Raw genomic sequence first — 22,652 nt, 5'->3', positions numbered from 1 at the left:
AGTTCATAATTTTAAAAGGCTAACACAACGTGCCATTGGAACACAGGAGTGATGGTTGCTGATAATGGGTCTCTTTTCGCCGATGTAGATATTCCAATAAAAATCAACCATTTCCAGCTACAATAGTCATTTACAACATTAACAATGTCTTCACTGTATTTCTGATCAATTTGATGTTATTTCAATAGACAAAAAAATGTCGTTTCTTTCAATAACAAGGACATTTCTAAGTGACCCCGAACTTTTGAACGATAACGTGTGTGTGTCTGTGTGTACACACACACACACACACACACACACAGTACCAGTCAAAAGTTTGGACACACCTACTCATTCAAGGGTTTTTCTTTATTTTTACTATTTTCTACATTGAAGAATAATAGGAAAGACATCACAACTATGAAATAACACATGGAATCATGTAGTAACCAAAAAAAAGTGTTAAACAAATCAATGTATATTTTATGTTCGAAATTCTTCAAAGTAGCCATTCTTTGCCTTGATGACAGCTTTGCACACTCTTGGAATTCTCTCAACCAGCTTAATCTGGAATGCTTTTTCAACAGTCTTGAAGGAGTTCCCACATATGCTGAGCACTTATTGGCTGCTTTTCCTTCACTCTGTGGTCCAACTGATCCTAAACCATCTCAATTGGTTTGAGGTCGGGTGATTGTGGAGGCCAGGTCATCTGATGCAGCACTCCATCACTCTTTTTTGGTCAAATAGCCCTTACACAACCTAGGGCTCCCGAGTGGCACAGCGGTCTAAGGCACTGCATCTCAGTGCTAGAGGCATCACTACAGACACCCTGGTTCGATGCCAGCCTGTATCACTTCCGGCCTTGATTGGGAGTCCCATAGTGCGGCGCACAATTGGCCCAGCGTCTTCCGGGTTTGGCCGGTGTAGGCCGTCCTTGTAAATAAGAATTTGTTCTTAACTGACCTGCCTACTTAAATAAAGGTTAAAATAAAAAGCCTGGATGTGTTTTTCATTGTCCTGTTGAAAAACAAATGAGTGTCCCACTAAGCACAAACCACATGGGATGGCAGATCACTGCAGAATGCTGTGGTAGCCATGCAGGATAAGTGTGCCTTGAATGATAAATACATCACAGATAGTGTCACCAGCAAAGCACCCACACACCATCATAACTCCTCCTCCATGCTTCATGGTGGGAACCACACATGCAGAGATCATCCGTTCACCTACTCTGCGTCTCACAAAGACATGGCGGTTGGTACCAAAAATCTCAAATTTGGACTCATCAGACCAAAGGACAGATTTCCAACAGTCTAATGTCAATTGCTTGTGTTTTTTGGCCCAAGCAAGTCTCTTATTATTGGTGTCCTTTAGTAGTGGTTTCTTTGCAGCTATTTGACCATGAAGGCCTGATTCACGCAGTCTCCTCTGAACAGTTGATGTTGATATGTGTCTGTTACTTGAACTCTGAAGCATTTATTTGGGCTGAAATTTCAGAGACAGGTAACTCTTATGAACTAGTCCTCTGCAGCCAGAGGTAACTCTAAGTCTTCCTTTCCTGTGATGGTCCTCATGAGAGCCAGTTTCATCATAGCGCTTGATGGGCTTTGCAACTGCAGTTGAAGAAACTTTTAAAGTTATTTTTCCCCCGCATTGACTGACCTTTCATGTCTTAAAGTAATGATGGACTGTCGTTTCTATTTGCTTATTTGAGCTGTTCTTGCCATAATATGGACTTGGTCTTTTACCAAATAGGGCTTTCTTCTGTATACCACCCTTACCTTGTCACAACACAACTGATTGGCTCAAACATATTAAGAAGGAAAGACATTTCACAAATGAACTTTTAACAATGCACACCTGTTCATTGAAATGCATTCCAGGTGAATACATCATGAAGCTGGTAGAGAGAATGCCAATTGTGTGCAAAGCTGTCATCAAGGCAAAGGGTGACTACTTCGAAGAATATATTCCTGGGAAAAATAATATGAATGCCGAGTTTGGTGGTGTTGTGAAGTTTAAAGAACTTATGTCCATCGTACATCCCCATACACACATTCATGATGTCCCCAATTTGCAATATTTAATGTAATGTAATGAAACCTACATTTGAAACATGACAAATTTGCCTATGAGCTGTTTAATTTGCTGCAGTTTCAGTAGACAGTAGATCGAAACAGACTGTATCTAGTTGGCATAAATATGCAGGCTGCCAGCAGCATTAATACGTTTGTGTGGGGCTACAAATCACTTCCAGTTTGGGGAGTCTTGTGGAATGGATTCATTTTTACACCGCCACAGGAGGCTCTAAAATATATCTAAGTCAAGGCATTGTTGGAGAAGTTGCGTTATAAATCCAGGTAGAATGTTTTTATACAAAAAAATCTTTCCCTTTTTGCTATCGGCCTACCTATTATAGATTAATAGTTTGGGTTTATTTTGCTAGTCAACAGCAATTCAAAGAATGGTTGTGATACAATACTTTCTCAACAATGTTCCTCTCTCCCTGCACTTGTTAATAGCCCATCATATGTGAAAAAATCCACTTATGACTCTAACCCAGTCATTTGTCATACGCTTAGGATCTGGAAACAGATTAGGTATTTTCTTAACATACCCACTATATACATTGACAGCCCGATTTGCCTGAATCATGCTTTCCACGCTGCATTGGATGATGTGGTGTTTTCACAGTGGAGGGAGAAGGGGCTCACAACAATTGGTAATCTATACATAGATGGTCAGTTAGCTTCATTTCAACAATTACAGGGAAAGTTCAACATGCCAACACATTTTTTCAGATACCTCCAAATCAGGAATTTCGTAAGGACACATATCCCACAGTATGGCATGAAGCCAAATAGTCCTACATTAGATAGCTTGATCCTTGTCAAACCCCATTCAAAAGGGTCGGTCTCTAGACTGTATGATGTGCTACAGGCCCACATAGAGGTATCCACAGACACCATTAAAAGGGCTTGGGAACAAGAACTTGGGTCAGAAATCTCAGATGAGGACTGGGTAGAAGCTCTCAGGAATATAAACCACAGTTCAGTGAATGCCAGACACAACCTTGTTCAGTTTAAGGTGATACACAGGTTACGTTACTCAAAAGTAAAACTGCATAAAATATTCCCGGACACCTCACCACTGTGTGAGAGGTGCAAGCAGGATGAGGGGACGTTGACCCACTTATTCTGGACATGTCCTAAGTTACATGTTTACTGGGCTCTCATTTTTGATTACTTATCTAGAGCCTTTGATAGAGTTCTAGCCCCAGACCCATTGATCACTCCGTTTGGTACAGTTGATGGGAATAACCAGGAGGGGAAGGATGTCTCTCTTTGTACTTTATTAGCCAAAAGGCTCATATTGCAATTTTGGAAACTGGAGACTGTACCTACCTTTGAAATGTGGTTACGGGATTTAGGGAATGTAATACATATGGAAAAGATTTGATACAATACCTCCAATAGAAGTCCAATGTTTTACAAAATATGGCAGGCGATACTGGATAAATGGTCTAGTCCCGCTTCATAACTGGGTTGACGATCTGCTGCTACTCTGTGCTGTACTCCACTCAATATTTATTTTTGGCTTAACTACACTGCTTGTAATGACTATATATACTTCTTATACATGCACCACCTAATAGGATTTTGTTTTATTTTGTGTATGTGTGAGTTAAGTCTTGTTTTGTCCTCCTAAATTTGGCTATCCCATTCAACAGTACAATGAATGTCATTGTTAGTATTGCTGTCTTTTTTTATTTGATTTTTTATTGTAAAATAATAAACATATTATTTAAAAAATATATATTTATTTCTGTGCACATCGATAGATTTTTAACCTTGTCGGCTAGGGTATTCGAACCAGCGACCTTTCGGTTAATAACCCAACGCTCTAACCACAAGCTCATTTCATTTCTGTGTCTTGTATATTTTGGGCCCAAATGTATATTTGCCTTCACATAATACTCTGTCAACGCAATATCAGTACACAACGGCATTGTCAGTCCTCTAAGGGAATTACTTTCACATTTTAGCACTAGATGTCAGTACTGCACTCTTAAATAATAAAGCAGCAAGCGTATGTGAGCTGCATTGGATTCCTTCATACCTAACAGAACATCAGTTTAAATATTTTAAAACTGTACTAGGTCCAGCATACCCCAACTCATGTGGTGTTGAGCAGAACTATGGACTGTCCTTAGGCTCCAGCCTCAAAGTATTGGATAACCAACCTTGTGTCAGAATGAGAATGCTTTGAAAACCTCAGACCAAATCTAGATGTATAGTTTATTGTAGTATTATTACTTCTAAGGATACAATCTTACCAATGCATCCAATGGCAAAATTGCTGTTGACTTGACATGACATTTTATTTCAGCTGTATAACATTGTCAATAGATTGTATAATGAAATACATGTATCCATTCTTGAGACACAGTAAGTCAAAGCCATTACAGCAACTGTATATACATGTTATGATGAGTTTTCAGCAAGGTTTTGCCTAACATAACCCCTTTTGTATTGCTGAGCACTGTTTTCAACTGAAGTGATTTCATGGTGTTGACAAGATGTGCGGGAACATAAAAACCTAATGTGTTTGGCCACAGGCGAAGGAAAAGCTTGCCTCTTCTCTTCCGTGCTGCAGAGGGCTCTGTGTGTGGCAAAGCCAGCCATTCTCTCCCCATCCTGAGAGTGATCAAATAAACCTAGCTGGCATGCCTGTCATACTATGAGCTCTGACTCAGTGAGCAGTTCAGTGGGAGTTACTGCAGGGAACACAGCCACTTCTCTCTGCTTCAAGCAGGGGGATGAAACACCCCCAGAATGGCACGTCGCTTTGTTTTGAGATGCACTCTCTGGATGTTGGCCCAGGTTCCTTTTTTTACAGAATGAGTTTCTTTAGGGGGTTTGGGGGAAGAGGGGTGGGGATTGGAGTGGTTGTCTATTCCAGGCTGTTTGAACCATAGAAATGGAATGAATAGAACGGATGTCCCCATTCAAATCCATGATGGCATAATGACTGGACTGGCAGCCATTTTGAGAGTACTCATGCCTAGGTCAAAAACATACAGGTTAAGACAAAATCATCACAAATCTGAGACCAGCACCGTTGCTAAATGTAAGTCACTAAATTATATTTCATTCAAGAGCTATACAATAGAAGATAAACATAAGTCACACAATTGTATTTTCATTTAAAAGCCATACTGATGCCAGCACAATACTGTTAGTGGCTCTTTTGGTAAAGACCGGAGTCTGCGCCATGGCGGCAGTACAGCGTATTGACTTTTCAGTGAATGTGTAAGATTCTAAATGATTTATCTAGTGAAGACTCTCGCTTCCTTCTGGATCTGTATATGACTTTAACATTAATGAGAGGTATATTGTCACTAAAGGAGAGTTTACATTCTTGAAATTGTCCACATAGCCTTCCCTTGCTTTTTAACTCTACCTGACAAGCTGAGACACATTCGACTGTACAAGATACTGCCAAAAGTGGATGACATATCATGCCCTCACATTGGTCTTTTCGTAGAGCCCTGTCCCTACAGTGCTCTGATCAGGGGGTTGCTGATGGGCCTGGCAGACCAATCAGAGAGTAGTCATGGTTCTGTCTGCTCTTTCTGCTCTTCCATTAACGCTCCCTCTCCGTCTGACCATATTACTGTCAGGGCATGTGGCAAAAAGGTCCACCATTCTGAACCTGTGACAATATTTGACATTGTTAATTGTATCCTGGCTGACTGGCTGATCGCAATTCAGATTTCACACTATCATTATTCTCGTCCATATTGTTTTACTGTCACGCTGAAACTTGTGTCCTCTCTTAACCCTGAATTAAAATAGTAGTTTTCAAAAGGGAAAATGTAAAATGCAACAGTGTATTTGAATGGGATAGTACAGGAGGAAGAACACTGAGGCACAAAAGAAGGGTGGTTGAAGTTGCATTATGTCATGTCTCCTTCTCACGCTGACAGAGGGTTCACACCATAGAAATATAATGAACATGATGAGCTTGGAACCTCTAAAACCCTAGAAATGTTACTGGTAAACTCATGGGTACACTCGCAATAGCTACCTGGCATTGATGACAAAGGTTTAGATAATGAGATTCTAATATCCCATAACTCTTTGCAATAATTGGACCAGCCATGCTAGTTAGCAATGGCACTGCTAGTGCAATGTGATTTTCAGGAATTTTTTTTCTCATATTGTCTGTCATAGTTGATGTGTACCTATGATGAAAATTACAGGCCTCTCTCAACTTTTTAAGTGGGAGAACTTGCACAGTTGGTGGCTGACTAAATACTTTTTTGCCCCACTGTAGATACTTTTGTACCTGTTTCCTCCAGCATCTTCACAAGGTCCTTTGCTGTTGTTCTGGGATTGATTTGCACTTTTCATCTCTAGGAGACAGAACGTGTCACCTCCCTGAGCAGTATGACGGTTGCGTGGTCCCATGGTGTTTATACTTGCGTACTATTGTTTGTACAGATAAACGTGGTACCTTCAGGCATTTGGAAATGGCTCCCAAGGATGAACCAGACTTGTAGAGGTCTACAAATGTTTTTCTGAGGTCTTGGCTGATTATTTTTGATTTTCCCATGATGTCAAGCAAAGAGGCACTGAGTTTGAAGGTAGGCCTTGAAATACATCCACAGGTACACCTCCAATTGACTCAAATTATGTCAATTAGCCTATCAGAAGCTTCTAAAGCCATGACATCATTTTCTGGAAGTTTCCAAGCTGTTTAAAGGCACAGTCACTTTAGTGTTTGTAAACTTCTGACCCACTGGAATTGTGATACAGTGAATTATAAGTGAAATGATCTGTCTGTAAACAAATGTTGGAAAAATTGCTTATGTCATGTACAAAGTAGATGTCCTAATCGACTTGCCAACCTATAGTTTGTTTACAAGAAATTTGTGGAGTGGTTGAAAAATGAGTATTATTGAGACCAACCTAAGAGTATGTAAACTTCCGACTGCAACTGTACTGTGTAAGCATTTGTATCGGTCATGTGTGAATGTTGCTGTGTATATGTTTTCTATATATCTTTATCTTATCTGACTTGCCACGACTAAAGTTCCTTCTGGAAAAATTCTAGATAATGATAATGAGCACTGTGAAAATCCACCCTCAGTATACGCAAACCGTTAAGGACTATCATACAGCATAGAGAATCATTATTACAATATAATCTATTTTGGGCCGGAATTAGCTTAATTTTATCTCCATAAGGTGATACCGCTCTCCCTGAAACTCTGGGGAAATTCATGTTTAAAGTCAAAGCATCAGAGCATTCAGTCATCACAATCACTGGAATGACCTTCACAAGACATTTCAGAAGACAATCCAGAAGACATTTTACAAGACATTTCAGAATAAAAATATGAAAGGAAGCGATCCAGGTCAGTTAGAGTTGGTCAGAGGAGCATAAATATGCTAGTCACTAATGCAAACAATTTCCAATTACATACTCAGCTGACACAAGCAGAGTACAGTCTGGAATACCATCTCACTCTAACACTTTTTCATGAACGACAAAATTAAATAAGTAAAGTAAAGTAAATTCTGAGAAATATCTTTTACATTCAAATTGCCTTTGTTATTAGAATTGTTTGTGGATAGCTTCACTTCATATAATGCATTGTAATCATAATAATAACAACAATGTTCGCAGTCTATGCATGTCCATTCATTTATGCTGCTGTCCATGCAAACTGCCAAGCAACAGTTTAAATGTACGCCTTGAACCAAAGTTATGAATACACTTTATCCAGGGCTTTTCAAACTTTTTGGGGCTTAGGATTGTGATCTTGTGATCGAAAATTCATCAGGGACCCCCTCATAATCAGAACACAACTCGAGTGAGATAAAAAATAGCATACAATGAGTTTTACTATGACTTTGTCAGTGCATGGCCGGAGGAACCAAGTCTGGGGCCCTGGGAGGGAACATTTTAAAGACCCGCTTCCCCTGGGAGGGAACATTTTAAAGACCCGCTTCTTGGCATCGGAGAGAACATTTAGCAGATTTCAAGCTAATTTCCTGCAATTTTACAAATGTTGTCATGAGGCAGAGATAAAAAAAAAAAGGTTTAAATTACAGTGTATTTATGCAGTGGTGGAAAAAGTACTCAATTGTCATACTTGAGTAAAAGTAAACATATTTTAATAGAAAATGACTCAAGTAAAAGTGAAAGTAACCCAGTAAACTATTTCTTGAGTAAAGATCTAAAAGTATCTCGGTTAAATGTACTTAAATACAGTGGAGGAAAAAGTACTACATTTTCGTAATGTTACTGGAGTAAAAGTAAAAAGTTAAATTAAATGCAAAACATCCATCAAATTCCAGACGGCACAATTTTTAAAATTTTATATTATTTAATTATGGACAGCCAGGGGCACACTCCAAAACTCAGACATAATTTATAAACGCAGTATTTGTGTTTAGTGAGTCTGCCAGATCAGAGGCAGTAGAGATGACAATGCGTTATATTGATGGTTCGTGAATTGGACAATATTGCTGTCCTGCCTGAGCAATCAAAATGTAATGAGTGTAGAGCCTCCCGGGTGGCTCAGTGGTCTGCGCCACCCGGGATTCTGTGCCACTAGAGATTCTGGGTTCGAGTCCAGGCTCTGTCGCAGCTGGCCGCGACCGGGAGGCCCATGGGGCTGTGCACGATTGGCCCAGCGTCGTCCGCGTTAGGGAGGTGTTGGCCAGTAGGGATATCCTGGTCTCATCGCGCATAAACAACTCCTGTGGCGGGCCCTGACCAGGTCGCACACTGACCTGGTCAGTAGCCTCCGACACATTGGTGCGGCTGGCTTCCGGGTTGGATGCGCGCTGTGTTAAGAAGCAGTGCGGCTGGTTGGGTTGTGTATCGTCTCTCCCGAGCCCGTACGGGAGTTGTAGCGATGAGACAAGATAGTAGCTACTACAACAATTGGATACCACGAAATTGGGGAGAAAAAGGGGTAAAAAATGTTTAAAAAAAAAAAAAGAAGCAGTGCGGGTTGGTTGGGCTGTGTTTTGGAGGACGCATGTCAATGAGTGTACATTATTTCATGAGTGTACATTATTTTCTTTAGGAATGAGGTAAAAGTAGTCAAAAATATAAATAGTAAAGTAGAGTTCAAATACCCCCCAAAAATACTTAAGTAGTACTTAAAAGTAAGTATGTGGAACATCTCATTCCAAAATCATGGTCATTAATATGGAGTTGGTCCCCCATTTGCTGCTATAACAGCCTCCAATCTTCTGTCAAGGCTTTCCTCTAGATGTTGGAACATTTCTGCAGGGACTTGCTTCCATTCAGCCACAAGAGCATTAGTGAGTTCGGGCACTGATGTTGGGCGATTCGGCTTGGCTCCCAGGTGTTCCAATTCATCCCAAAGGTGTTTGATGGGGTTGAGGACTTTGTGCAGGCCAGTCAAATTATTACACACCAATCTCGACAAGCCATTTCTGTATCGACCTCACTTTGTGCACAGGGACATTGTCATGCTGAAACAGGAAAGGTCCTTCCCCAAACTGTTGCCACAAAGTTGGAAGTACAGAATTGTCTAGAATGTAATTGTAGGCTGTAGTGTTAATCCCTTAACTGGAACTAAGGGGCCTATCCTGAACCATTAAATATAGCCCCAGACTATTATTCCTCCTCCACCAAACTTTATAGTTGGCACTATGCATTGGGGCTGGTAGCGTTTGTATATATACTGTATAGTGTATTTTGATTTAGTTACTTTAAACTACTGCATTTATGTTAAACAATTGTTGGGGGGAATACAAAAACGATTGAGTTGAAAAAGTAAAAATTGGTGGAATACTGTGGATACCAATATCCCTGTTAGCCTCCCAGGCCCATGTTGCCCAGGAAAAATAACATAAATTGTAGATTAAAGGAGATATATGTAATCTTTTTGCATTGTCATTTCAGAAAAGTTAATGGTGTAATGATAGTGTTTCACAATATTTTCTCCCGAAAAGGAGGTCAAAAAGTATCCCTCTCTGTGTCACAATGGGAGTCGATAAACTATTAGCATCCGTTGCTATATCAACGGCGTGATGACCTAATGATTAGAATTGCAGCCTAAATTACGTTATTTTCATCTTCGCAATGCAAACAAGGCTGATTTCTGCGACAATTTCGCTGTTTAAAAAGTTTTGTTTTGCTAATAAAATGAAAACATTACTTCAAACTACTTTTGGTTACCTTGTTAACATTACAACATGAAATCCATGTCTTATTGTGTTGCAAAAATGGCAAATAAAACATGTAATCTGCTTGACACAATAAAGTTACTTACCTTACAGATCATGAAGTCAGCTAATTTCCACTCCATTCATATGCAAATCAGTTTGATTCCCACCCTGGCGTGTCTGGCTGTCAGGATTTTATTTTAACCTGCCCTTCCCTTATCTACACTGAAATAATAGAATTGCAGTCAGCCTTTATTATGATACATTTTTTTTCTATCTCACATAGCTCATTACTACACCCTTATGGTTTAATATATATGTATTTATTGTAGGTCCTAGGATACAACAGTTTCATTTTTTTTTTATTTCACCTTTATTTAACCAGGTAGTCTAGTTGAGAACAAGTTCTCATTTGCAACTGCGACCTGGCCAAGATAAAGCATAGCAGTGTGAACAGACAACAACACAGAGTTACACATGGAGTAAACAATAAACAATAAACAAGTCAATAACATAGTAGAAAAAAAAGAATCTATATACATTGTGTGCAAAAGGCATGAGGAGGTAGGCAATAAATAGGCCATAGGAGTGAATAATTACAATTTAGCAGATTAACACTTTTGGCCAGGTCGATGAATACGGCTGCACAGTACTGTCTTTTATCGATGGCGGTTATGATATCGTTTAGTACCTTGAGCGTGGCTGAGGTGCACCCGTGACCGGCACGGAAACCGGATTGCACTGCGGAGAAGGTATGGTGGGATTCGAGATGGTCAGTGATCTGTTTGTTGAATAGGCTTTCGAAGACCTTAGATAGGCAGGGCAGGATGGATATAGGTCTTTAACAGTTTGGGTCCAGGGTGTCTCCCCCTTTGAAGAGGGGGATGACCGCGGCAGCTTTCAAATCCTTGGGGATCTCAGATGATACGAAGGAGTGGTTGAACAGGCTGGTAATAGGGGTTGCGACAATGGCGGCGGACAGTTTCAGAAATAGGGGGTCCAGATTGTCAAGCCCAGCTGATTTGTATGAGTCCAGGTTTTGCGCCTCTTTCAGAACATCTGCTATCTGGATTTGGGTAAAGGAGAAGCTGGGGAGGCTTGGGCGAGTAGCTGTGTGGGGGGGGGGGGGGGGGGGGGGCTGTTGGCCGAGGTTGGAGTAGCCAGGAGGAAGGCATGGCCAGCCGTTGAGAAATGCTTGTTGAAGTTTTCGATTATCACGGATTTATCGGTGGTGACCGTGTTACCTAGCCTCAGTGCAGTGGGCAGCTGGGAGGAGGTGCTCTCAATAAATACCATCAAAGGATACATTACAACTTACAATAATGAACACCTTGTGAAACAACTGTGAAAACCAATCTGGAATTTTTAAGATTTTAATACATAAACTTTAATATTTTAAGGTACACTCTCATGGCAATCATATACTGATTTCTGGTGTGTGGAGTTTTGAGGAGGTGGTTGTTATGTGGGTGGGAGATTCTGTCTGTCACTTGTTCTCAACAGACAGCCAGCCTCAGAATGGGGACTTGAAGAGAGTCCAGGCACTGCTGCTCTCTCCATTCTGAGTGTTTGCAGTGCTAGTCTTTTTAGTTAATCTGTGTATCTCACATATTATGTGTCCAGTATGATAGAGCAAGAAAACTTTTTTTTAGCAGATAATGACAACATGACAATAACAGTAGCTGTAGATGATGTAATGAAAAGTTGTAGGGTGGTTGGTAATGGACATCAAGTGGATCCACGTCTGGGTGTTGGGCAGAACCCCTAGGTCCTGGAGAACAGGAGCAGAGTTAAAGGGAACAGGGTAGGAGACAGAGACGTAAACAAGCAAACACACAGTTTACACTTTACTGTGAGAACATTTGATGGATTAGTGCAGTGTTATAAATGGGAGATATTCACTTTTCAACACTTTTGGAAGTTATAGCCTACCTCAAGCTGGAAGGCTATACCTCTGACTCCAACTCAGAGCACAGCAAATCAGACTGATCTGAAGTCACTGGTTTTGGTGGATGGGATACCTCCTGGGGGGCTTGGACATGTTGATGACCAACTAGCTAGATGGAAAATGGTTGTTGAAAAAATGTTGTACATAACTTTTATTAGATAACTGGACGGATTTAGCTATCTGTTTAACGTTACCCTGAATTGTGAATTTCTCTGAATGTTGCGCCTCTTGATTAGGCAGGCTGAGGTAAATAAGTACAGTAGCTAGCAGCATCAATCTAAAAATAGTTTAAATTATTTCTTCCTATTTAACAATATTTTCTTATATAAAGACAAATATATGATAAAGAAAGAGTGTTCTCTTTCCAGTCTTTTCGGTACTCTGAAGCAGCAGGTTGTCAGCATCAAAAATACCGTCCTTGGAAAGCAATTATGAGGTAATTATTTTGCGCGGACTGAGCAAGTACTTATGAGTTGAAATAGAACTATAACTGTCCGCTTCCTCCTTCCTAAGCGACCGCTCAGAGGTAAAATAGGGCTAAGCAACCAGCATAGCAACGGACGCTTTGGTTCATTACGTCAATCCGTCCTTTATGTTTAAATTGACTGAGGCCAGCAAATCCCTTGTTGTCAAATTGACTGAGGCAGAACATTTCTACATGTTTGACGCTGGCTCTTTGCTGGCCCCAGTCAATTTGACAACGAGATTTGCTGGCCCCAGTCAATTTGACAACAAGAGATGGTCCGCGGACCCCACTTTGAGAACCCCAGATAAATTTGGATGTCACAACCATTTCTCAAGTAGTCAATGAATGAGTGCATTATGCATACTGTAGGCTTATAACTTAGCTACTGTATAACTTTTCATGAGCATTATCCAACCTTAAAGATAATCCTAATTGTAGCCCAGCTAGCACATTTGGTAACTTGGAAGCTGTGGGAATGTACGTTTTTGGTTTCACATTGGTTCTGGGAAGGAAACCATATTAGGGCTGGGCGATATGGCAAATCAATTATCACGATATCTATATATTTTATCATTCGATAATGATAATTATCACGATCAAATAATGTTTAAAAGGTGCATATCTGCTTCAGACTCAAGAATGCCTAATGCCTGAACAAACCACTAGGCAGGGAGCCTAGTGGTTAGAGCGTTGGGCCAGTAACTGAAAGATTGCTAGATTGAATCCCCGAGCTGTCAAGGTAAAAATCTGTCGTTCTACCCCTGAACAAGGCAGTTAACCCACTGTTTCCCGATAGGCTGTCATTGTAAAATAAGAAGTTGTTCTTAACTGACTTGCCTAGTTAAATACAGGTTACATTTTATGTGTAGCTCACATAATTAAAAAATATACATACTTTAAGGAAAATTGTTCCGTGTTTGTGGCCAGGGAGCACGTACCTGGGGTCAATTAAATTGATAAGCCTCTTGAAACCTTCCTTTTCGACTGTGCTAATTGGTAGCATGTCCTTAGCAATGCAATGGATAATAGCATTTGTGATGTCTTTGTCTTTTCAATGTTTTCTTGTAGGGCTTTTGTCGGACTTCAAAAAGCCGAACCACTACCAAATTACTGAAACAGTTGAACCCGTTTCATCAATCATTTCTTTGTTGGAAGCTGCTCCTTCTCTTTGGCTATCACTGCCACTGTTTCCGCCTACATCACTCATTTTTAGTGGTTAGTAGTGGCTACTCTATCACTCGAGGTGCTAATTGGTTTTTAGTGGGCGTAAACCTCTCCATGTGCATATTGTCACTTATCCGCATGTTCCTGCTGCGTCAGAGGTGAAATGGACTGCTGGACCTAATTATTCTATATCGACATTATTCAAAAATGAATCTAAACGTTTTTATATTGTTTTTGAGAGAAGTAATTACCTCGATAATTATTGATATTGATTTATCGCCCAGCCCTAAGTCATATGTTTGCTGACTAGTAAAATTGAACGTGCTTTAAACGTTTTGAGAATGGAAGTTCAAATTTAGCCTGTTCTGAGAATGTTCATTTTTACTTGCAGGGAGGTTCTGAGAACGTTTTAGCATGGTTCCCTGAAAGTTTTCCTGTGAAGTTTTATTAATGTTCTGAGCTCGGAAATTCTAGTTTTTTTTTTTAGGTTTTCTTAAAACTTTCACTGAATCTTTCAATAAGACTTTTAATAACACTGCTATCATAGGTTAACTGTTTTGAACTCCAAGCACTGATAGGACACATCAAAAGTAATTTGCTTAGGCTTTAATCATGCAAACACATTCATTTTATTGTGGCACAGCATCAGTGAGATTCAAACATATTATCTTCTGTTCCCTACCCTTGGAATTAGTCAACTGTGCCGCCAGGATGGAGCTAGCATGCCATGGTTTTTTTTAAACTCATAGAACATTTCTTGGGCCTCCCGAGTGGTGCAGTGGTCTAAGGCACTGCATCGCAGTGCTAGCTGTGCCACTAGAGATTTCTTGGGCCTCCCGAGTGGCGCAGTGGTCTAAGGCACTGCATCGCAGTGCTAGCTGTGCCACTAGAGATTCTGGGTTCAAGTCCAGGCTCTGTCGCAGCCAGCCGCGACTGGGAGACTCATGGGGCGGCGCACAATTGGCCCAGCGTCATCCGGCTTAGGGGAAGGTTTGGCTGGTAGGGATCTCACACTAGCGACTCCTGTGGCGGGCCGGGCGCAGTGCATGCTGACATGGTCGCCAGGTGTACGGTGTTTCCTCTGACATATTGGTGCGGCTGGCTTCCGGGTTACGTGGGCATTGTGTCAAGAAGCAGTGCGGCTTGGTTGGGTTGTGTTTCGGAGGACGCATGGCTCTTTGCCTTCTCCTCTCCCGAGTCCGTACGGGAGTTGCAGCGATGAGACAAGACCGTAACTACCAATTTAAAACCATAAAATTGGGGAGAAAAAGGAGTAAGCTGTTCATTTATTTCAATTCAAACAGACCAAAAACCTGTAGGAAAAGTTATGCTGAAACGTTATGTATTGAAATTCCCACAGAAGAATGTTGTTTCTTGCCCTTCTCTGAACTATTTGTGAACATTCCCAATGTCAAACCAGTTGGAGAACGTTCCTAGAACATTACCAACAGTTTTAATAAATGTAACCATGTTTGAACTTTGAGGAAATGTTCTGTTAAAGTGATGAAATACCCAAAAAATGACTATTAATTTAAATGTACTGAGAATGTTCTAAAGCCAAGCAACTATCCTGCACCATTCCCAGAATAATGATGGAAGGTCTTCACACAGGACCACGTGATGACACAGACCAATCACAGGTCGGCAGTCAACGAGGAGGCTCGCACCTGGTTGGGTTGACTCTTTCAGGCAGGATGAAAATGATTACTGTACATCGACCATTATCCTTTGCTAGTTATTTTCCCTTTAGCCCTGATCCTTAGGAATTTTTTTGGTGCCATTCAGCCCCATTCAGCAATATGGCACTGTTCAAATTCAAATACTTCTGGCTTCATGCCCCATCAGGAATTTTCCATGGGAATGCGTGGACAACATCAGCGCTATCACTATCTACTGGTTTTAATGTCTATGGGACAACCAAGCTCTAAGAAACATATAGTTCTCAGAACGTTATGTGCTACCTGGGAGTGTTCCCCTAGGTGGTACATTACATTGATTTGTATTGTGGGGTGGACCTCAGTACAGTTACGGTGTCACACAAAACACAACAGCACTGGTACATTGTTCTGGGGGAAATGTGAGCTTGCAAATACAGTCAAGCGGGTATGATTTTATTTGAAGTCGAGGAGTTTTGTTTTACTTTTGTCAGCAAATGTTATGGACAGAAAGCCTCAGGAAAAGCAGGATAAAATTATGCATTATTGATTGCATCCGTGATCCATTATTCAAACGTAAAGTGCAATATAATGAGAATAAATTGCCCACTTTGTTGTTTGCATTCTTTATGGAATCCTGGGCACATGAGACCATTGTGCCAGTTGCTATAAAATGGCTAGCCTATGTCTTGATTTGCCTAACAGATCAAATTGGCTATTATTTGGATGACAACTTTATGACTACTGTACATCTGAAAATGAGCCTGCAAAAGGGTAGAGGGAATCCCCAAGGGTTTTTTGACTACCACATGTGCCCTGGACCATAGCAAGTTTAATCTAGACACTGAGACAAACCAGTATACATATGTATACACTGCTTCTATTATGGGGAGATCATTAAAACATATCCCAAGGTTAAATACATTCCAGAGATGATTGACATCCCTGTCCGTTTCCCATGTGGTGTTTGAGACAGACTGTTTGTTGTTGTGTACTTTCTATCAACAGTGAAACACAACTGGGCACACAGTGTTTTGTGGAAATTACGTGGAATACACGTTTAATTGACGTCTGTGCCCAGTGGGCTTTGATAGATAGATTTATGTGGGGGCTTTTATGTTGCATTTCATGAGTTTTATTAATTATTTGGCCTCTGGAGTAATTGCCCTTTTTTGGGGGGGGTCGATGGGGTAATTTTTCATGCGTATCAGATAGATTTTCTCCTCGATTAGACTTCATCACCAATATATTTTCAAAGCGTTAAGAACTGGAGTAAAAAGCAATCAAGTTCTGGTCATTTTTAGTCCTTTTTTTGATGGGCAGGTCAATACATTTCTGCTGGTGGGGTTTATGATGGCTTGGAGATATCCAGGTTCATAAACCTTCTTGACATTTATGACAGGCATGATTTTAATCTCCTAATTTAGCCGCTCATCACCCCATCCTCTAGGTGGTCTGTGTCTCTGGCTCGACTGTCTGTCTCATCACTTCCCTTATTAAGGCTACTGCTTCAAGCAGCTCTGTCGCCTCATTTGGAAACAGGGCAATTCCACGGGAACAGAATTTCCATAGGCTGTTTTCATAAAGTATTTGTTGGGGTTGGCTTGGGGTGTGATTATATTACCCCATAGTATGTTGTACTGAAGTTGACTGACTGAAAGGGAATGTCAAATTATTATAACTACTGTTCCCTGAAGGAGGGAAACGAGGTACAACTCCTATTTGGCCCCGCATTGCCCGTACCTGGGCTCGGTGAAGAGCGGTATTAAATTAAAGGAATGAATCCGAGCTTCACGCTTATCACCTGTGGAAGGCGGGGCTTCTAGCGAGGCGCGGATTTAATTGGCCTTGTCAGGCGTGAATGTAGATCCTTCAACCGAAGTCGCAAGAGTGTGACTCCCCATATTTCCCTCCTTCGAGAAACAGTAGTTAGAGTCATAAAGTTAAGTTTGTTATGTGATCACGTTTTCTAAAAACTCTTAAATATCTGCCGAAATGAAGATTCAAAGATGTCTGCAGAAAGAATGTGGTGTCAGTTATAATATGAAACCTTGGGTTTGAACATTTTGGGGGGGTACAGTAGGTGAAGTGCATTTACACTTGGTAACAGAATTGCGGTAACGGAATTTCATCGTGTCCCTGATCTACGTTACAAAGAAATGCAGAATTATGCATATGAATGTCATTCTCTTCATTCTCCTGAGTAGGTTCCCCAAGGTATAAATATGCAATATCTCCCTTTGCATATTTAGGTATTATCCTACATACTGGCTATTATTTTAATGAGCTCCACCCCCAAACAAGACCAATGTAGTTGGTCCGTACTGGACCAAATCTGAACCAATCATAGACGTCTATGTTTCGCAAGTTTGGACATCAAAGTACAACACAGTAGAGGCTTACAAAAGCCTCTGATATTATTTTGTCATTTAGACCCATAAGTTCTGCCAGTCTGACATAAACAATATGTTGGAATAAATCACCCATGGTGGATGAAACGTTATCGCCGATTAATATGTTTGTAATGACCAGATGTATTGCTGTGACTGCAGAGGTGACATTTTCATGCCTTTAGAAGATCAAATGTACCTCTTGTCTCAAATGGAAATTTGTGAAAGCATTTACTCTGCTGTTCTTGTGTAGGAATTATTTATGTATTTTTAAAATATGCTGAGTAAGGGTCTGCCTTTAAAGTTTTGGACAGCATGAGCCTATAAGGATACTGAAACGACTGAACAACGGAAGAAAAAACTACGTAAGGACATTCATCATGAATAAAATAAAACCTAAAATCCCTTGATATTCTTTACATCTCAGAAGTTGAAATTAATTTTATATAATACACTAACATTTGTGTCTGAACCCTCCCTCCCCTACAATATCTTACCATGGGGTTAAAGTTACAGTTCTGAAGGTTTTAAACCTTTTTAGAAGTTCAGCTTCACTGGACTAGAAGCACAACTTTAACTGGATCAAGTATAGCACAAAGAGGAAGTACATATTTTTAAATAGTCTCTGTAGGTCTACAGTATATATGGAACGTATACTGTACTGTATAAATTCTTGAGATTTTGTATTTCAATATAAGTTTACCCTTTTTTTGCCTATTCGCAGAATATCTAGTCCACAAGAGATGTTGGATATTGGGGAAGGGGGAGGAGTGACAGTCCTAATTACGTATTTCTGGTACAAATTCTGTGTTGTAAGCACACAAATAATATGGTGTGGACCAGAAAAATCCAGGAGGCAATCATTTCTTCCAAGACATTAGCATAAAATGTTTTAAATTATGCAGAGAAAAGTAACATAATTAGTTCCTCTGGTGCAGAACTAGGAGCGGAGGTACTAGAGTTATCTGTTCCAAATCCTCAGTAAACAGGGTAAGATCTATTCACAGAATGAAATAATTTTCAGGCATGTGCTCTATGCACACAAAATGAGATTCATTGACACATCTAAATAAACAAGAATGTGTAACTTTATACAAGTCAGAACTAGGGGATTTTGGCTAGCTTAACAACTTAAATTTGCCAGCCCACAGGAGAGAAAAGTAGTGCAGTCCAGAATGATGTTCTGGATGGTGTCTGGGATGAACAGTTAAAAAGTAGACTTTATGTCCTGCACATGAATAACCACCATCCGCGTCGGCCCTGGTTGCATCCTTATCACATTGGCAGCCATGCGGGTTGGCTCATTCCTTGGGCAAGAAGACCATTCAATTTCACATTTATTTGACATCCATATTTCTCCTCCTGCAGGCTGCTGATGAGTTGGTTGCTGACGGGCTGGTCCTGGGGCTGGCTGAGGGTCAATCTCATCCTCTTCTTCCAACTCACTGTCAGACTCTGAATTGACAGAGAGATGATCCTCATATTAGGAAAATTCTTCATCTTCCAAAGTGGAAGAGGCTCCTTCTACACTAGCTTCTCTCTCTGCAAAAATAGTTTCTAAGGCCCTCTGAGCAGAGATTATTTTTGGCATACTGATTGATTGTGGTATGGAGCTACACATGCAAAGCTATTTATTTGTTGTGTCCCTCCCCCAAATTGCACCTGGCTGGGGTAGAGTGTAGGAAAATACAGCATTATATTTTTTACAAAGTATCAAAATAATGTATCGAAATAATGTTTTTCAATAACATTGTGCAGGTTCCCACAAGATATTGTGTAGTTTGACATACTACAAGGTGCAAAGAGTGTGAGAAAAGCGGGAGACAGGCAGACAGGCAGGGAGACAGACAGGTTTTTGGTGCTATGTTGAAACCGCAGGCCCAGAGAGGAGGAATTTTTTACTTCTTTTCACCTACACACACACTTTTCCACACTTTTATTACTCTTAGGTCCGGTGGACCCGAACACCACATATGTAATATAAATGTGTAGGGAGGTGCACAGTGCACACTCAATGAAAATGTGTTATTTTACATGTTCTTCACAGAAAACGAGCCAAGGCCAAAAAATGATTAATTGCATTTCTCTTTTAGTAAACATTGAAAATGGGTCCCACAGACCAGAACTGTCATGTACTGTCATGTTGTGTCTTGTCTCTGTCCTTTCCCTTCACCCTGTCTCCCTCTGCTGGTCGTTGTTAGGTTACCTTTTCTCCCCCGCTTTCCCCCAGCTGTTCCTTGTCTCCTCTAACTACCCATTCACCCCGTTTCCCACCTGTTCCCTTTTTCCCTCTGATTAGGTCCCTATATCTCTCTCTGTTTCTGTTCCTGTCCTTGTCGGATTCTTGTTTGTTGTGTTTCATGCCTGAGCCAGACTATCGTCATGTTTGCTGTAACCTTGTCCTGTCCTGTCGGAATCTGCCGGTCTATCTGAGCCTACCTATGTTTGGTTATTAAAGAAGCTCTGTTTAAGTTAGTTCGCTTTTGGGTCCTCATTCACTCCCCATAACAGAAGAATCCGACCAAGAATGGACCCAGCGACTTCGGATCCTCTCCACTCAGCCGTCGGGATCCAGGGAGCGATGCTAGGCAGACACGAGCAGGAAGTGTCTGCTGCTCGACATGCCGTTGAGACCCTGGCCACCCAAGTCTCCAACCTCACAGAACAGGTTCACCATCTCCGCCTCGATCCACCGGCCACTTCCAGGGCTTTCGAATCTCCGGAGCCCAGAATCAATAACCCGCCGTGTTACTCTGGGGAGCCCACTGAATGCCGCTCGTTCCTCACCCAGTGTGATATTGTGTTTTCTCTCCAGCCCAACACTTACTCCAGGAGCACTGCTCGTGTCGCCTACGTCATATCTCTCCTTATTGGACGGGCTCGTGAGTGGGGCACGGCAATCTGGGAGGCAAGGGCTGAGTGTACTAACCAGTATCAGGACTTTAAGGAGGAGATGATACGGGTTTTTGATCGATCTGTTTTTGGGGAGGAGGCTTCCAGGGCCCTGTCTTCCCTATGTCAAGGCAATCGATCCATAACAGACTACTCTATTGAGTTTCGCACTCTTGCTGTCTCCAGTGGCTGGAACGAGCCGGCCTTGCTCGCTCGTCTTCTGGAGGGTCTCCGCGCAGAGGTAAAGGATGAGATTCTCTCCCGGGAGGTTCCTTCCAGCGTGGATTCCTTGATTGAACTCGCTATTCGCATTGAGCGACGGGTTGATCTTCGTCACCGAGCTCGTGGAAAGGAGCTCGCGCTCTCCGTCGCCCCCCTCTCCGCATCACTACCATCTTCCTCTGCCGGCTCGGGTGCTGAGCCCATGCAGCTGGGAGGTATCCGCATCTCGACTAAGGAGAGGGAACGGAGAATCACCAACCGCCTCTGTCTCTATTGCGGTTCCGCTGGTCATTTTGTCACTTCATGTCCAGTAAAAGGCCAGAGCTCGTCAGTAAGCGGAGGGCTACTGGTGAGCGCTACTACTCCTGTCTCTCCTTCAAGATCCTGCACTACCTTGTCGGTCCATCTACGCTGGACCGGTTCGTCAGCTTCCTGCAGTGCCTTAATAGACTCTGGGGCGGAGGGCTGTTTTATGGACGAGACCTGGGCTCGGGAACATGACATTCCTCTCAGACAGTTAAAGGAGCCCACGGCCTTGTTCGCCCTGGATGGTAGTCCTCTCCCCAGGATTCAGCGTGAGACGCTACCTTTAACCCTCACTGTTTCTGGTAATCATAGTGAAACCATTTCTTTTTTAATTTTTCGTTCACCTTTTACACCTGTTGTTTTGGGTCATCCCTGGCTAGTTTGTCATAATCCTTCCATTAATTGGTCTAGTAATTCTATCCTCTCCTGGAACGTCTCTTGTCATGTGAAATGTTTAATGTCTGCTATCCCTCCTGTTTCCTCTGTCTCTTCTTCACAGGAGGAGCCTGGTGATTTGACAGGGGTGCCGGAGGAATATCACGATCTGCGCACGGTGTTCAGTCGGTCCAGGGCCACCTCTCTTCCTCCACACCGGTCGTATGATTGTAGTATTGATCTCCTTCCGGGAACCACTCCCCCCCGGGGTAGACTATACTCTCTGTCGGCTCCCGAACGTAAGGCTCTCGAAGATTATTTGTCTGTAGCTCTTGACGCCGGTACCATAGTCCCCTCCTCCTCTCCCGCCGGAGCGGGGTTTTTTTTTGTCAAGAAGAAGGACGGGTCTCTGCGCCCCTGCATAGATTATCGAGGGCTGAATGACATAACAGTGAAGAATCGTTATCCGCTTCCTCTTATGTCTTCAGTCTTCGAGATCCTGCAGGGAGCCAGGTTTTTCACTAAGTTGGACCTTCGTAACGCTTACCATCTCGTGCGCATCAGGGAGGGGGACGAGTGGAAGACGGCGTTTAACACTCCGTTAGGGCACTTTGAATACCGGGTTCTTCCTTTCGGCCTCGCTAACGCTCCAGCTGTCTTTCAGGCATTAGTCAATGATGTCCTGAGAGACATGCTGAACATCTTTGTTTTCGTTTACCTTGACGATATCCTGATTTTTTCACCGTCACTCCAGATTCATGTTCAGCACGTTCGACGTGTCCTCCAGCGCCTTTTAGAGAATTGTCTTTTTGTGAAGGCTGAGAAGTGCACTTTTCATGCCTCCTCCGTCACATTTCTCGGTTCTGTTATTTCCGCTGAAGGCATTAAGATGGATCCCGCTAAGGTCCAAGCTGTCATTGATTGGCCCGTCCCTAAGTCACGCGTCGAGCTGCAGCGCTTTCTCGGCTTCGCGAACTTCTATCGTCGTTTCATCCGTAATTTCGGTCAGGTGGCAGCTCCTCTCACAGCCCTTACTTC

Source organism: Oncorhynchus clarkii, chromosome 31 (assembly GCF_045791955.1).
Source record: "Oncorhynchus clarkii lewisi isolate Uvic-CL-2024 chromosome 31, UVic_Ocla_1.0, whole genome shotgun sequence".
Taxonomy (NCBI): domain Eukaryota; kingdom Metazoa; phylum Chordata; class Actinopteri; order Salmoniformes; family Salmonidae; genus Oncorhynchus; species Oncorhynchus clarkii.
This window is presented reverse-complemented; position numbering follows the sequence as displayed.